The sequence below is a fragment of the Patella vulgata genome, chromosome 7, assembly GCF_932274485.2.
Source record: "Patella vulgata chromosome 7, xgPatVulg1.2, whole genome shotgun sequence".
Taxonomy (NCBI): domain Eukaryota; kingdom Metazoa; phylum Mollusca; class Gastropoda; family Patellidae; genus Patella; species Patella vulgata.
The window spans coordinates 7602552-7620945 of record NC_065885.2 but is presented as its reverse complement, the minus strand read 5'-3'; the positions used below and the strand labels follow the sequence as shown (position 1 = coordinate 7620945).

Genomic DNA, 18394 nt, shown 5'->3' with positions numbered 1-18394 from the left:
GCTCAAAATATGATGATCTCTATTTTCAACTACAACATAAGCTATTTTATTCGTTATTTGTTTTAATGCATTTTACAAAAATATTTTTTTCGAAATGTTATTTCCTCCAATGTGCCTACATTGAGATTTATTGTTGAATAGAGTTGATCATATGGACACAGAAGTGGTATAGCATACGATGTTTTTATAGTAGTCAAAATTGAGCGGTAGCGTAGAGAGTTTTAAGCATTGATATGTGACACTATCAAGCTACAAAATCTGGAATTACAGAAAACGCCAAAAGGAAAGAATTATAAATCAGAATACTGTCGGTTTCATTTTCGGTCCTTTCTGGGAATTATTAATGTTTTGGTTCTGCCACAGAAACCCATATAATCTACTTGATCTTCTGCATTGAATGTCGTGGTTTACTTATCCATCTGGGCAATTTGGATGTTTCATGTCGGAAATTGCTACCAAGCCAGAACATGAAGTTATGTGACGCTCAGCATATTGGCATTTTGTAAATTTAGCATTGATGCACAACTTACACTGCTGGTTCTAAATGTATTGCAGGTCTTTATTTTTGCTTTAAATTGTATAAACTAATACTTAAACACCTATTAACATGACAGGTCCCTAATCAACGATCTAGGAATCGGATGATTCCGACTTCAAGTAGATTAGAACTCTTCGACCATTTAATGATTTAATTTAAAAATGGAGAAAGGAGGTCCAATCGCGATTAACAATCACTGTTGTTACGATAATAAACAATCAATGCCACATCTTTTAAAAACTCAAAACAGTGATAAAGTAATTTTAATGAATTATTCAATATATTTATTTTACATTATCTATTTTTGATCTATTATAGCAAGAACGGTCAGCTCTTTATCTAAATCTTACGTAATGTAATTGATTTTGGTAATTGATTTAAAGGAGCTAAATCGCTAATATTTTCGACCTAGAAATTGGCACAAATGAGTCGCAACACACATAATAATGTAATATGAATTTATATAAACTGTTTTACATTCAATCGTGTCCGTTTTACTGTGAATTGTCATTAGTTATGTTCGGCGAAATACGCCAGAAGTCTCAACCGCAAGTCAGTTTCTAGAGTCTGGTTATTCCAGTCAACACCGATATTATTTATTGCGCATGCTCTCCAAATAAGAATATGATATCACCGTTTGACATGACTTGTGGAATATGTCTAACCCCATTCTTTGAGCACCTTGTTACAAATGGCGCTGAAACGCATTATGGTACACGATTCGTGTACCAATGGTAAAATGTTTATTTTGTCTTAAATATTGGATATGAGAAGCCCATCTTTTCCAGGTAAGATCACAACACCAATGCTGATTTAAATTGCAAAAAAATTCGTGTTTTCAATGTCGAAGATTTTGGATGATATTGAGTTACGGACTTTAAAATAGGGTATAGGTCTTCTTGATCTCTAGGATACCAAGTCACTAGATTTGTATTTATTTATTTTACTATAATTACAAGGCAACACAAATGACTTGATATAGTCAACATCGAATATATATTACAAGGCAACACAAATGACTTGCTATAGTCAACATCGATAATATATCCTGATTATTACATAATAAAAAAAAGTACAAAAAAATAATCAAAATATATATAAACACTTTCAATATGTATCACGATGATACAGGGCATATTATAAAACAGATTGTTATTTTAGTATACCACATATAAGACAAACTACATACATAGTAAGAAATAAACAACAAATGAATGATACCCCTATCTATCTACTTTTGTTTTTAAAAAAATCAACAATTGCATAAATATTTACAGTAGCTATCCAGATTCCTGATTGTATTCTTTAATAAATCACAGTGTATTTTGTAATAAACATTGTTATGTTTGTAAATTTAATGTCATAATATAAATTCTATAGCCTATAGTTCACCTGGTCTTATAGTTACAGCTTATAATGTTGATTCTCTCGGAAATGGGGGGAAAGCGGATGAAGGTCGCTGTGCAATAATGTATCTGGCAAGACTTCTTAAATTTTATATTTTTCCGGAAAATAAAACAAATTTAACAAAAATAGTAACTATCTATATAAGTTAATAACAACTCTAAATCATAACTATTTTATGTTGACATGGGTATCGAAGCCCTTGCTATCTTGTCCAAGGGAGGTAACTGTATCGTACGATGGTGGGTCTCTGTGCAATAATGTATTTGGCAAGACTTCTTAAATTCTATTTCAACGGAAAATAATTAAAAAATATGAAAAATAGTAACTCTATCTATATACAGTTAATAACAATTCTAAATCATAACTAATTCATGTTGACATGTGTATCGAAACCCTTGCTATCTTGTCCAGGGGAGGTAACTGTATCATAAGATGGTGGATTAGCGAAATGTCCACCTGAAGGCGACGATGAGTTATTTGTTCCATGTGGAGGGGTAAAAGCGTTTGGTGGAGGATAACCAACTCCTGGATACATGTTACTTGTTTGGGTAGTATCTGTAAGATAAAAGATACAGTTCTAAATAATTAGCATTGTGTACATTTTTAAATAACTGATATTATGAGACTATGTCATGTTTTAATTAAACAGGAAGCTATCCATAGAGATGGAGGGATCAGTGTCTGATATAACCATTAATCTTAGCCGACATGATTCCGTGTATGGCTGTAGTGACAGTCGCAATGGCTCGGTAAGTAAGGCACTGGCTCACTATGCAGCGTGGCTTCCCCTTGCCAGTGGGTGCAAGTTAGCGTCCAGTCGTATGTAAACGAACACTTGGCAATCCGATCAAAGTGTCCTTCATAGCACATAGTATGGTGTTTCCTCCGCCTTCATTAGCCCAGAAAGGTCGGGCGTTAAACCCGATTTCATGTTGTGTGGGAATGGCATGTGGGAATAATATAAACTGTGATCTTTTCTTAATAATTTGGTCAATATTATCTAGTTCCGAATTAAATGTCCCTCTATGGGTTCACCAAAACGAAGGATATGGATGAATTCATATGTTTGTACACTATCACATAAAACTTATTCGTATATCTAAAAGAATGGTTAAGTGTTTGTGAATACTTACTAGAAAATACCACAGCTGTGTTTGGGGCTGCAAAAACATGACCCTGTGTTGCTGATTGTCGTTTACAACAACAGCATACTATAATAACTATCACCACTATGACAGTGATAATTAATACCGCTACACCTACTACTATTCCTACGATGACGCCGACATTAGAACTGAAAAACAAATATATTTATTTCACGCTTTAAAACAGAAAATGATATTGATGTATTCTAAAATTATTGCCTTTCCAACCTCGTGGGTTTTCCCCGTGTCTTCCGGTTTCCTCCCACTGCTAAAGACCCCTACGCGCAAGCGAATTATACAAAAAAAAACCCTGAACCATGTGTTAGTCCCGAAATGACCTAGTTTGTGTCGAGTGGACGCTAAACCCCATATCTCTCTCTCTCTCTCTAAAATTATTACTTGTCCATCAAGGGAGATAACTCATTACTCATTATTTAATTCAACACAAAAAGACCAAAAAATCGACATGTTTCTGAAAATCATGTTACCTGCTAGTAGCATAGTCAGGGCAGCATACGTTGTTATAGGTGGCGCTGTTGCCGGAAATACAACATCCATTAGAGCAATACCGGGTGTCTGAGTTGATATAATAGTCATAATAATAGGTACAAAACTCGGCTGTAATAACTTGAAATAAAACAAACAAAACAAATTAAATTTGTAAATACTCTATATTTTCACCATCTTTTAATACATATAGTTTAATACAAAGAGACAGCCTGTCATATTACGTCATATTTTTAAACGCCCACATTTTTATGTGGACACATATTGTCGTCGCCCTTGTCCGTCCGTCAACAATTTGATTGGGGAGACTCAATAAGTTACAATTTTTATCCGAGTTTGAAGAGACTTGAACTATAGGTCTACCTCCCAAAGATCTCGGTCCCTTTCGATTTCCTGTATTATGGCCTCTGATTGTACGAAAAGTCGCTTTGTTAGCCCGAGGTTCCTATCTAGATGTCGCAATTTTTATAAGATTTAAAACAACGTTCAAATTATATCACTGTTACACCATAATGTTGGTTGAGTTCATATTTCTTGAAAATCGGACCAAAACTGACGGACAAAATGGCCACCCCTCGTACGCAAATAGTGTAAAAGTATGTAATACCAAAGTTGTGAACCCTCTACAGGTCACAATATTTATCCGATTTTGATGAAACTTGAAAAGTATGTTTAATCCCAATGATCTTGGTTCCTGGCGATATTCGCGCATATTATATCATCATTTCCTGGATTTGGGCCCCAGATTGTACGAAAAATCCCTTTTTTTTAGCTTCTTCTTTATCCATCCTTAATTGCAAAATGTGGGCGTTATCTAGCCTAGCACAGCTGGTTGTTTCAACAAACTGGACAGGGTTAAGACTTTCAACACTTTAATAGGACGATAAAAAATCCAAATTTTCGCTCCAATAAAGTATAGCATTGACTAGAGAGAGATTTCGCGGGCAATTGCTTCGTGAATATAGAGTTCGTTCTGGACTGAATTATCCTCGTGTCTCCAAGAGTGTACGGCCACTATACTATGTGTATCATTATAACTATAATTGGTCTGTACTGTCCACCTCGGAAGGACACAACACGTCCACCTTGTATTACCCAATCCATGTTAGTACCACCCGAATATCTTGTTTGACGCGTTTACTAGCAGGAATTATTAAGTTGTACACACAGTTAGATGAATGAGTGATCTACACACTGGGTGTAAATAAAAGGGTAAAAATATTGTGATGTGTTCACATATAAACGAAATAAAGCCTACTTTTAACATAAGTGCCCTTGCTTTAGGGTTGAGCTCACATTTGAAAGTTAAAGCTGAACTCCGATTACAAAACTACAGATATAATAAAATAAAAAAAAAGGTAACGTCCAAAACAACCGCCATACTTGTTTTCAATTTGTAGAACAACAAGGGCGATCGCTTTTGGGCAAACAAACACATAGACAGGCCACACCCACTTTCAGTAAACGTCGTATCAAGCAAGGCGACCACATCCGGTTACATCAGACATAACAGTTGTGTAGCAATAACATTTTCTGTGAGCTGATAGTGAAAAAACATCAATCAATCAAGAGGTAATTGTTAGTTGACAGGTAACCGGATGTGGATACCTTGCTTGATACGGCGTTTACTGGAAGTGGGTGTGGCCTGACTATGAGTTTGTTTGCCCAAAGCGATCGCCATTGTTGTTCTACAAATTGAAAACAAGTATGGCAGTCGTTTAGAGCTTTACCGTTTTTTTTATTTAATTATTTCTGTAATTTTGTAATCGGAGTTCAGCTTTAAACATATATTATGCAAGAGCTAAATCTGTCTATTGTAGGTCTTTATTTAGGCCTGAAATGTTATCTAAATTATTAATTAGACATTAATTAACCTATCCAGACCATAATCAACTCTATATGGCATCGCAAGTCTGCTATATTTAGTGGATTGTGAGCCGATTTACTGCATAACTTTCCTTCACGATTTAACGATTAAATGGATAATCGAGACTATGCTGTTTATCGTACTGACTTTAGTAATGGTGATCAAGGCTAGAACGAAATTCAATCGCCTTGTTCTCGGTTCATAGTGGATCAATTTGAATGAAGTTTTCAGCAAATTGCCTTTTACATTATCTAGTTTTTAACTATTATAGTGAGAACTGTCAACTCTTTATCTAATCTCCCATAATCTATCTTTAATATGCATAACAAGGATTAATCGATATTGCCAGTGCAAATGTTCCGTTCTCCTCCACTAAACCTTAGACCCATTCACGGAGGCGACACATAGTCAAATTATCGCCCTTGATAATTATGCTACTTTTTATCGCCCAATCAAATTATTCTATAAATTTTATATAAATCGAAACCGAATTGATGACGGGGAGTAACTCGCTTTTTATAATAACTGAGATCACTTAATCGTGATTGCAAACTTTAGTCAAAATATTTTAGGACATCCTTTTGCGTGCATGTCACTTGTTTGATCTTAGATCTCTTGCAAACATTCAAATAATCGAGTGTTAAAGCTGCTGTATTGCGGTGATGGTAAACAATGACGCTAAGACTGGTATGTAAACTGCTTTTTGATTGGTTTGTAGAATCAACTTACGTGACTAATGAACTGACGAAGGGCAGATAAATTGAATTCTTGAAAATCTGGTCAATGGTCCCATGGTTTAGTGGAGTAGGACGGAACGAGGAACACAAGGTTGACCGCTTATTATCAAACTTGTGACCAAATAAATATACGGGTTATAGACAGAACGGCCTTAACCCATACTGGTCCAAAGATTTGGTCAAAACGATCAAACAATTTGGTAAATACGGCCTATTAAATTTCAAAATGGTTTATATAATATTTGTTATTCATTCTCATTATACAATGATATTTATTTACATCAATCTAACATAGCAATGTCTGGAAATGAAAAAGACATACTTCAACATATAGAATCTCTCTCTATCTAAATTTTCAATATCAATTAGACCTTCAATTTATGATGAAGTTATAAATCCTAAAGAACAATTTTTTTATTGTTGATGAATTTATGTAATGTAAGCTCTGGCGTTTTTCAGCTCATATTAATACGTAACTGTGTATTGAATAAAATATGTATTGAATAAGTAGTGTTAGAAGCATAATATACCATAGTGGCACCATTTTACCCGACAGCAGGGCTTGGCTAATAATAATAACTGGCTAGTAGTTTGTCTTTGATATCGGCACACATGAAGTCTTCAGATAGCTGAGTATCACAATGATAATCAATCCCAAATAGCTTAGAAGATTTTGGAGTACTAAATTTGGGATTAACAAATCAGTTGATTTATTAGTACTTTCTCTTCCTTAGAAAATGGGCATGTAATTTTCCTGGTTGGCAATGGGCATTTAATTCATTATGTTGATTAGTTGAAACCATATTGTTATTTTTATTAAATGGATAATAAATAGCCAGTAGATCTAGGGATTTTTATTAAGTTATATTTATAGCACGACTCTCATGAGTTAACAGGTTTAAACATTGAGGCCGTAGGCTGCGATGTTAAACCTGTTAACGAATAATGACACCTGCTCAACATGCTTGTTGTTATTGCACATAAAACCCTATCCCACTTCTCTATATGATTTCTACTAAAACTAAAGAGTTCCATAATATTGAACATGTCTAGTTATTGCACGGTTAAGCTCCACCCACTCTACTAGAGGGAAAACAATCTGCTTATTCAACGAAAAGAACAAAGGAAGTTTTCCCGTCCAGGTTACAAGGAAGTATTACTGTTTTGTAAAATATATAGTTTTTAAATTATCTTTTGGCCCTTTTTGACCACACTCTTGCCCGTTTTGAACAATGTTAATTTTGCCCGTTATGGTTTAGGGCCGTTATGACCACATATCACTAGGTCAATCACTTATTATCATACCTGTAACATTAAGAATCTAATAGATAGGTCTACCATTATAAATCTACTAGGTCTACCATTGATCTAACATTATAAGTATACTAGGACGTGGTCGGACATTATAAATATACAATGACTAACATTGTGAAACTACTAGGTTTTGAATAAACAACACTTTACCTTGTATAAACGACATTAAAAAGAGCAGGTAAAACGTCATATTGAACACATCGGCCATTACAAAATACTGATCTCGCAAGGTATTAATCCAGTTGAAGTAGAATTAGTCGAATTTAGTCTTTAACAAACTTTCAAAATGGCTACACCGTTGTATTCAATAAAACCTACATTATTCGGTTCAGCCCACTGTATGTTCTTATTGCATAAAGGAGTCGTGTGATATGTTATTGTATTCAATAAATACTCTTTGTTAAAGGGCATTAAATAGGTTACTGTATAGCGGATATGACAATACACAGTAAATACATGTCACACCCCTTTCATTTAAATGCCTATCATTGGATATTTATTCAATGACTTGTTGTATTAAGAAGGAAGTATGGTCCGTGAATCAACAGTTGGTTTATTGAGTCATACACGCTACAAATAAAGTGTGACGCATTGGGGCCTGAGAGGACAATCCTGTCGATTTTCGGGGGTGTTGCGAAAACGGGGAACGAACTATGAAACTGGACGGGTGATGGAATGTTTAGCAGATGGCAGTACATTCAGAAAAGTTTTAAAAAAGTGTTCATACCGTTTCGGGAAAAATGTAACTAAAGACTCATATGATATGCATATCGTCTCCTGGAGATGACTATGTTTTTTCGTGTCTATCAGATAAAAAAAAATACAAGCAAGGCAGATGGGCTCCAGGGCAGTGATCTGTGGTCCTTACCTAAACAGTCACTCACAGCATGGAAATATGCTGACGCCGCAGCAATGTTTCGACTGCAGCTTATCCGAAAGAAAAACTGGTATGTTGGCCACATATAATAAGGATAACTTCATGATGTCTGATGTCTGTTTAAAAGCTTGAGCAATTCCGTTAAAGGACATTAGGCTAACATAACAAAATTTCGCAGAATGATGATTACCAATAGGATTCATCCTCCCATGACCGCAATGCTTACCTATAGGCATGACCTCGAGATCTAGGGGTCCTCCAACCAAGGGAACTATCAGTGCCGGGTTTACCTATAGGCTTGTCAGATAGAAGCTTAGGGAAACACGATCTAGGATTTACCAGATAGGCTTGACAGACTGCACGAAGCCTAGTGCAACACGATATAGGCGGCTCTGGTCAAGTTATATACTTTTTTAGACACTGTCGAACACGCAGTGTAGTTTGCAATACCCGTCATCTTTCTCGGCCTTGCCCAGTTTTGTTTAAAACACATTTTCATCGTCCTCTAGTCCTGCGGGATTGGGAGGGGCCTCATAGTTGAATAGCCTTAGACACTCCTTCATTAAACCCAGCACTGGTCCTATGCCTATTGCTTAACGGATGGAGTTACCTAAGTAAAGAGGTTCGTCTATTCCCAGATCCCGTAACTATTAAAGATACATTATGTTAGATTTAGATAAAGAGCTGACCATTCTTGCTATAATAGCTCAAAACAGATAATGTAAAATGAAAATATTGAAAATTTCATCCAAATTACTTCATTCTGAGCCAAGTTATCACTATTTGTAGTTTTGACCAGATGTGTGACTTGTAACCAGGGCACTGGTATATTCGAGACTTAGCCTCGCTTTCCCATTTTTAAATGGCGAACCGTTCTAGTCTAGTTAAAATCTCGAGTATCCGATGCCATCGAGAGTTAATTATGGTCTTGTTTTGTTAATAAATGTCTAATTAATAGTTTATATAACAGTTAAGGCCTAATAAACACCTGCAATAGGCAGATTTAGCTCTAGCATAATGTATGTTTAACACTTCTTGTATATTTCAGGAATAGGGAGCATTGTTCTTTAAATTACTGCACATGACTACAGAGAATGGTGTTGTTGTTTTTACAAATTTAACGTCCAATACGTTATACAAGATATCTTAAAAATGTTAATTTAATTGCATTATTTATATATGAATGAATAATACAAGTAATGAGTAAAAACATTTAAATGGCTCTTTTATGTCAATATTAAACTTTACATCATGGTGTTAAAATTGACTGTCAAAGATAAGGAAAGAATGAAAAAAATATAAAATACTGACATAGATTCAAATACAATATTAAATTTTAGGTCTCAAATGATATACACAAGTCAGGCTTCTTACACACTGAGCTACAACGTCTCTGCACATGCAAGTGTTAGTAAATACTTAATAGAATATACAACAGTCGTGCTCAGAGTTGTTACAACTTGACCTTGACCTGTTTTCGCCTACAGCAACAACATAAATTTAATACTATGAGGATACGCATTGATAATCTGTTAAACTTATTATCTCTATTTTGGATTTATGTTTTATACTATTGCATAGTATAACAGTATTGCCACCCCACAAAACAAATCAAAATATTAGCACACCTTTTACCTTTTCATCGTTTTCCGTGCAACAAAGGTTATAGTTAAAGCTACGCTCAGGTGTTAAAAATAAAGTTGTTATAGGAAAGCAATCTAGGTTTTTTACAATGTTGAGCTTCAAGGATAATCGATTTATGATGTACATAATTTGGCTGTTATTATCATACAATGTTAATTTCTATAAACTAAAATTATTGGAAGATTCAATGAATGCATTTTGGTTGTCCCTTTGTCAGTGTTGCTGGACAAGTGGTGTCCCCTTGTCAATGTCTTCGTATTTACCGGCAGTGCTAGACGGCGCGGTGTCCTGTCTTAGTGGTGCTAAAACATCAGTGATTACGTCGTTCAGAATAAAGTAATTTTAATATATGTTGAATATATTAATTTTACATTGTCTATGTCTGAATTACTATTAAATAGCAAGAACGGTCAGCTCTGCATCTAAATCTTGTATAATACAGCTTAAAGACATATATGGTAATTGATTTTGTTTATGGTATAGCTGTACGTGACAAGGAGTAGGGTCGCCTGTCCAACTTCGTGGGTTTTATCCGGGTCCTCCAGTTTCCTCCAACTGCTAAAGACCCCTACGCGCAAGCGAATTATGAAAATAAAATTGAACCATATGTTAGTCCCGAAATGACCTAGTTTGTGTCGAGTGGACGTTAAACCCCATTTCTCTCTCTCTCTCTCTCTCTCTTTATGGTATAGCTCATCTGGACCTCTAGAAAACCAGTTTACAAGATTGATATTTTTTTTTACTTATTTTACTTATAGTCAACATGGGTTATTATGAAATAATAAAAAAAAAGATAAACAAAATATATATATATATATATATATATAGCTGTAGTGAGTTGTTGTTCTAATGTACAGTATCATATATCATAGTATAAAATATAAAAGCAAATCGGTGTTATTTTTATATTTTATACTATGATATATATATATATATATATATAACAATTTCAATATGTATACAAGTCACAATAGAATATATAACAGATTGTTATTTCAGTGTGCCACATATAAGGTCGTTGTAAGAAAATAATATTATGTAAAGAATCGTGAATTCCTCTGATCGTTCCTGTCCGCCCTTATTAACATGCAAAGAAAATGCAAATAATGCTCTACCTCACCTCTGTTCTACGGTCTTCTATTTTTCATTGTAATTCTTCCTTGAATGATACACCTTTAGAAAAATCCAAGACTATTTTCAAGCAGAATTTTGCGATTCAAAAACATAAACAAAATACGTTAGAATTATTCCCCCACTACAAGATTGTGTGCACAGCTTGTGGTCTTTTGTGTATGTTTTTGAATCGCAAATTTCAACTTGCAAATAGTTTAATAAATATTTGTAGAAATGATACTTATAGACAAAACAGTTGTTTAAAAAGCTGCCTAGGGACTTGGATTGGAAATGCAGGTGCACCGCAATACAGGCAAAACTAAACCAAAAAGACAAACCTGCGGACACGATAAACCACACAGACATAGTAAGAAATAAACAACAAATATCAATTCTAGTAAATGATAGGCCTATTATTTAAATGATAGGCCTATCTACCTACATTTGTATAAAAAAAACAAAACAATTGCATAAAAATTTACAGTAGCTACTCGAATTCCTTGGTGTATTATTTAATATATCACAGTGTATTCTTTAATACCCATGGATATGTTTGTAAGTTTAATGTCGTAATGTAAATTCAATAGCCTATAGTTTACCTGGTCTTATAGTTACGACTCATAATGTTGCTTCGCATGGAATTCGTCCAATTTGTTTCCTCAAGTGAACAGAAAATGAAAACTTATGGTGTGTATTTTTGTGAGAAAAGTAGCTTCACACGACTACAGAGGATGAATGTCTCTGCGCATTAATGTATCTGGGAAGACTTCTTAAATTCTATACCAACGAAATATTAGAAAAAATATCAAAGATAAGAACTCCATTTATATAAAGTGAGTAACAACTCTAAATCATAACTAATTCATGTTGACATGTGTAGCGAAGCCCTTGCTATCTTGTCCAGGGGAGGTAACTGTATCATAAGATGGTGGATTAGCGGAATGTACACTTGGAGACGACGATGAGTTATTTGTTTCCTCAAGTGAACAGAAAATGAAAACTTATGGTGTGTATTTTTGTGAGAAAAGTAGCTTCACACGACTACAGAGGATGAATGTCTCTGCGCATTAATGTATCTGGGAAGACTTCTTAAATTCTATACAAACGAAATATTAGAAAAAATATCAAAGATAAGAACTCCATTTATATAAAGTGAGTAACAACTCTAAATCATAACTAATTCATGTTGACATGTGTAGCGAAGCCCTTGCTATTTTTTTAGGTGAGGTAACTCACCTAGGCAAGACTTCTTAAATTCTATTTCAACGGAAAATAATTAAAAAATATCAAAAATAGTAACTCTATCTATATACAGTTAATAACAATTCTAAATCATAACTAATTACTGTTGACATGTGTATCGAAACCCTTGCTATCTTGTCCAGGGGAGGTAACTGTATCATAAGATGGTGGATTAGCGGAATGTCCACTTGGAGACGACGATGAGTTATTTGTTCCATGTGGAGGGGTAAAAGCGTTTGGTGGAGGATAACTAACTCCTGGATACATGTTACTTGTATGAGTAGTATCTGTAAGATAGAAAGATACAATTCTAATTAATATTGTTTACATTTTTAAATAACTGATATGAGAGTATGTTATGTTTTAATTAAACAGACAGCTACCCATAGAGATGAAGGGGTCAGTGTCTCATATAACCATTAATCTTAGCTGACATGATCCCGTGTATGGCTGTAGCGACAGTCGCAATGGCTCGGTAAGTAAGGCGCTGGCTCACTATGCAGCGTGACTTCCCCTTGCCAGTGGGTGCAAGTTAGCGTCCAGTCGTATGGATCGAACGGAAAACCGTGTACACGTTGGCGTGAATGTAAACGAACACTTGGCAATCCGATCAAAGTGTCCTTCATAGCACATATTATGGTGTTCCCCCGTTTTCATTAGCCCAGTCGGTGCAGAAAGGTCGGGCGATAAACCCTATTTCAGTTTGTGGCTGAATGGCATGTAGGAATAATATAAACTGTGACCTTTTCTTAATAATTCGGTCAATATTATCAATGGTGGTTATCTAGATCCGAATTAAATGTCAGTCTATGGGTTCACCAAAACGAAGGATATGGATGAATTCATATGTTTGTACACTATCACATAAAACTTATTCGTATATCTAAAATAATTGTAAGTATTAGTGAATACTTACTAGAAAATACCACAGCTTTGTTTGGGGCTGCAAAAACATGACCCTGGGTTGCTGATTGTCGTTTACTGCAACAGCATACAATAATGACTATCACCACTATGGTAGTGATAACTAATGCAACTACACCTATTACTATTCCTATGATGATACTGATAGAAATACTGAAAAACAAATATCTGTATTTCACACTTTAAAACAGAAAATGAAATGATTTAGTCTTAAAATTATTACACTTGTCCATCAAGGTAGATAACTAAACCAATACTCATTATTTAATTCAACACAAAAAGACCAAACAATTGACACGTTTCTGAAAATCGTGTTACCTGTTATCGCAGCATACGTTGTTAAAGGTGGCGTCACTGCCGATAGTACAACATCCATTAGGACAATACCTGTTGTCTGTGTATTTATAATAGTCACCTATTTCATAGCCACAAAGGTCCCCTGCAATAACTTGAAAAAAAAACATTCAATACAAATTAAATTTATAAATACTCTACATTTTCACCATCTTTTAATGCATATACTGTAAAACATGAAATATTTGCGACATGAAATTATTGCGAGTTGGGGTGGTGAAACATAATTGCGACATGAAATTATTGCGAATTTCTATAGTGGGGAAAAAATTATTGCGACATGAAATTTTTGCGAATTTAAATAATTTATTTTAGTAAATTTGTCTATAAAATGTGGTAGATTGTTAATTTTGAGGTGACAGTCGGCTCCTCAAAACATCGGTTGATTGGTGATCATTAGTAACAGTAAATAAACAACTATTGAGGATTATGGCTTTGAGTCTGTATTCAACAGATCAAAGAAAATTAAATACCTGTTATCAAACTCAATTTTTAAATAATTATTGTTAAATTAAATCCCTTGATTAACTCCAAACTGACGAACGACTATAAAACACATGGCATGCGACATTTTTATTACTTTCAAAATGGCGATGTTTAAATTTGTAACTAAAACGAAACGAAATGTGAATTGTTTTACTGAGGAAATTCTCGGCTTGCCAAATCCCGATAATGCAAGCACTGTTGAGGAGCGTGACAATATTACTGCCGCAAATAGTGAGATTGTTGAAGCGTTAACTCCGACTAAATCATCGAAAGATTCAATAACTAAACGCGGTGTTAAACTGAAGGCCGAAAACAATATGTATATACCTGAATTGCGGGCGAAAATTGCAAAATATGCGACAGAATATGGAAATTCCAAGGCCGCAAGAAAGTTTTCTCAAGATTCAAATTTAGGGGAAAGTATGATGATAATTGTTATTGTTATTGATGGTATATACATTATAAAATATAATAAACACATAGTTGTGGTTGTCGGGGAGATCCCAGATCAAAGAGACAGTCTGTCATATTTTTATACGCCCACATTTTTTAAGTAGACGTATATTGTCGTCGCCCCTGTCCATCCGTCAACAATTTGATTGTGGAGACTCTATAGGTCACAATTTTTATTCGATTTTGTTGAGACTTGAAATATAGGTCTACCTGCCAAAGATCCTGATTCCTTTCGATTTCCTGAATTATGGCCTCTGATTGTACGAAAAATCGCTTTGTTAGCTTCAGGTTCCTATCTAGATGTCGCAATTGTATCAGATTTAAAACAACGTTCAAATTATATCACCGTTGTTACACCATAATGTTGGTTGAATTCATATTTCTTGAAAATCGGACCAAAAGTGACAGACAAAATGGCCACATCTCGTGCTCAAATAGTGTAGTAGTATGTAAAACCAATGTAGTGGACCGTTCAGGTCACAATATTTATCCGATTTTGATGAAACTTGAAAAGTATGTTTATAACCCAAAGATATTGGTTCCTGGCGATAGTTGCGCATATTAGATCATCTTTTCCTGGACTTTGGCCCCAGATTGTACGAAAAATCGTTTTTTTTAGCTGGTTGTTTCAACAAACTGGACAGGGTTAAAAATACATTATGGGAGATTCGATAATGAGTTGGCAGTTCTCACTATAATAGTTAAAAACTACATAATGTAAAGGCAATTTGCTGAAAATTTCATTCAAATTGATCCAGGTTGGAAGGAGTGCTAAAATTTGGAGAGAGAGAGAGTTGCTTGATAAAGACGTGGATATCCTCGTCGAAACGTCCCTAAGTATTAAACTCACTAACTGTGTATCCATAAAATTGTACCCAGTGTATCCATAAAATTGTACCCTGTGTTAATATAGACCAACAGTATATAAATATTAATTGGCTTAACTGTAAAAAAAAAAATCAATTAAAATTCTCCAAATCCCGCACTTGTCTAAAAAAAAGAACAAATGCTGTTTAGCTTATATTTGAAATATAAATGAAATAAATGGGGTTTAACCATACATATATGTCACGTTCAATGTTGTTTGGGGGGGGGGGGGGTGGCCGAATGGTTATCGCGTGCTAATACCATGTTAATACCGAATCTAGATTGTGTCGAGTGGACGTTAAACCCCATCGCCACACGGTGGCGACACCAAACGACGTCATAATGATGGTTGCAAAGGAGAAGTATCAAAATTCTAAATTTGTTTGCCGTTCATGCTTAACATGTAAAGCGACTAGACATTTATCGCCTTAATAATAGAAATAAGATGAAACAGAATTAAAATTTACACTGAACAAATAAAGAAGTTGGATTATACATTGTATTAATTTAGAAATTACATGAATAGAAGTTAGAAATTACATGAATAGAAGTTAGAAATTACATGAGTAGAAGTAAGAAATTAGACGATAGCATGTTAGAATTTTGAATCTAATATACCGCCATACTATTATAGCAGTGAGTTATTTCTTAATTTCCTATTTTCGAGTTGATTTTGGCTTGTATAGTCTGTTGTCGCCTCACATTTTGTTCTAACTTCTACTATTCGACTTTCGTGTTTTGAAGAGGCGAAAAGTGGAAATTATGAATGTTAGTTATAGGCTTCCTTCCATACGAATGTCTAGAAGAAGCAGGAATTATCTGTACATACAGTTAGATGCATAAGTGATCTACACACTGCGTGTGAATAAAAAGTAAAAAGATTGTGTTGTTATCACATATAAACGAAATAAAGCCTACTTTTAACATAAGTGCCCTTGCTTCAGGGTTGAGCTCACGTTTGAAAGTTAATATACATAACAAGGCTTACTCGATATTCCCAGTGAAAATGTTCTGTTCTCCTCCATTAAACCCTGGATCCATTCACGAAGGCGACACATAGTCAAATTATCGCCCTTGATAATTATGCTACTTTTTATCGACCAATTAAAATATTCTATAAATTTTATATAAATCGAAACCGAATTTACGACGGGAAGTAACTAAGTAACTCGCCTGTTATAGTAACCGAGATCGCTTAATCGTGGTTGCAAACTATGTCAAAATATTTTAGGACATTCTTTTGCGTACATGTCACTTGTTTGATCTTAGATCTCTTGCAAACATTCACATAATCGAGTGTGAGAGCTGCTGTATTGCGGTGACAGTAAACTGCTTTTTGATTGGTTTGTAGAATCAACTTACGAGAACAATGAACTCATGAAGGGCAGATAGTTTGGATTCTTGAAAATCTTGTCAATGGCCCCATGGTTTGTTTTTAGGACTTCGAATTCTGTCTTATGGTTTGGATTGTTCGTACTTGGTTTTATTTTATTAGTGGAGTAGGACGGAGCGATGAACACAAGGTTGACCTCTTATTATCAAACTTGTGACCATATAAATATACGGGTAAAAGACACAACGGCCTTAGCCCATACTGGTCCAACGATTTGGTCAAGTAATATTTGTTATTCATTCTCATCACAATGATATTTATATACACCAATCTAACATAGCAAAGTCGGCAAATGAAAAAACATACTTCAACATAGAAAATCTCTCTCTCTCTCCAAATTTACAATATCAATTAGACCTTTCAATTTATGATGAAGTTATAAATCCTAAAGAACAATTTTTTTATTGTTGATGAATATAAGTAATGTAAGCTGTGACGTTTTTTCAGCTCATATTAATACGTAAATATTTATTAAATAAACAGTGTTAGAAGCATAATATACCATAGTGGCACCATTTTCACCCGACATCAGGGCTTAGCTAATAATAATAACTGGCTAGTAGTTTGTCTTTGATATCGGCACACATGAAGTCTTTAGATAGCTGATTATCAAAATGATAACCAATCTGAAATAGCTTAGAAGAGTGTGAAGTACTATATTTGGGATTAACCAATCAGTTGATTTATTGGCATTCACGCTTCCTTTGAAAATCAGCAAGAAAATTTCTGGGTTGGCAATATAGCCTTTTAATTCATTATGTTGATTAGTTGAAACCATATTGCTATTTTTATAAATAAATAATAAATAGCCAGTAGATCTTGGGATTTTTATTAAGGAAGTATACTGTTTTGTAAAATATATCGTTTTTAAAATATCTTTTGGGCCTTTTAGACCAAACTCTTGCCCGCTCTGACCAACGTTTATTTTGCCCGTTATGGTTTAGGGCCGTTATGACCACATATCACTAGGTCAATCACTTATTATCATACCTGTAACATTAAGAATCTACTAGGTAGGTATACCACGGATCTAACATTATAAGTATACTAGGACTTGGTCGGACATTATAAATAAACAGTGCCTAACATTATGAAACTACTAGGTTTTGAATAAACAACACTTTACCTTGTTTAAACGAAATTAAAAAGAGCAGGTAATACGTCATATTGAACTCAACGGCCATTACAAAATATAAATCTCGCGAGGTATTAATCCAGTTGAACTAGAATTAGTCGAATTTAGTCTTTAACAAATTCTCAAAACTTTTACACCGTTATATTCAATAAAACCGACATTAATCGATTCAGCCCACTGTATGTTGTTAAAATTTAAATTATTGCACAAAGGAGTCACGTGATCTGTTATTGTATTCAATAAATACTCTATAATTTGTTAAAGAGCATTAAATAGGTTACTGTATAGCGTATATGACAATACACAGTAAAATCATGTCACACTAATTTCATTTAAATGCATTTGGATATTCAATGATTTGTTCTACTGAGAAGTATTTAATGGCTACGGT

General features: G+C 34.4%; 2 long non-coding RNA genes across 2 annotated transcripts; both read right to left on the bottom strand.

Moving 5' to 3' along the window:
- Nucleotides 1–783: 783 nt before the first annotated feature.
- LOC126826965 (uncharacterized) lies at nt 784–7880 on the bottom strand. Its single transcript, XR_007682492.2, has 4 exons — nt 7666–7880; nt 3579–3717; nt 3079–3239; nt 784–2500 (listed from the first exon to the last, which is right to left on the bottom strand). It is a non-coding gene; the product is annotated as an uncharacterized LOC126826965 (long non-coding RNA).
- A 2445-nt stretch (nt 7881–10325) lies between these two features.
- Nucleotides 10326–18164, bottom strand: LOC126826976 (uncharacterized). The gene is made up of 4 exons (XR_007682505.2): nt 17995–18164; nt 13634–13763; nt 13308–13468; nt 10326–12678 (listed from the first exon to the last, which is right to left on the bottom strand). It is a non-coding gene; the product is annotated as an uncharacterized LOC126826976 (long non-coding RNA).
- Between the last annotated feature and the right edge of the window lie 230 nt (nt 18165–18394).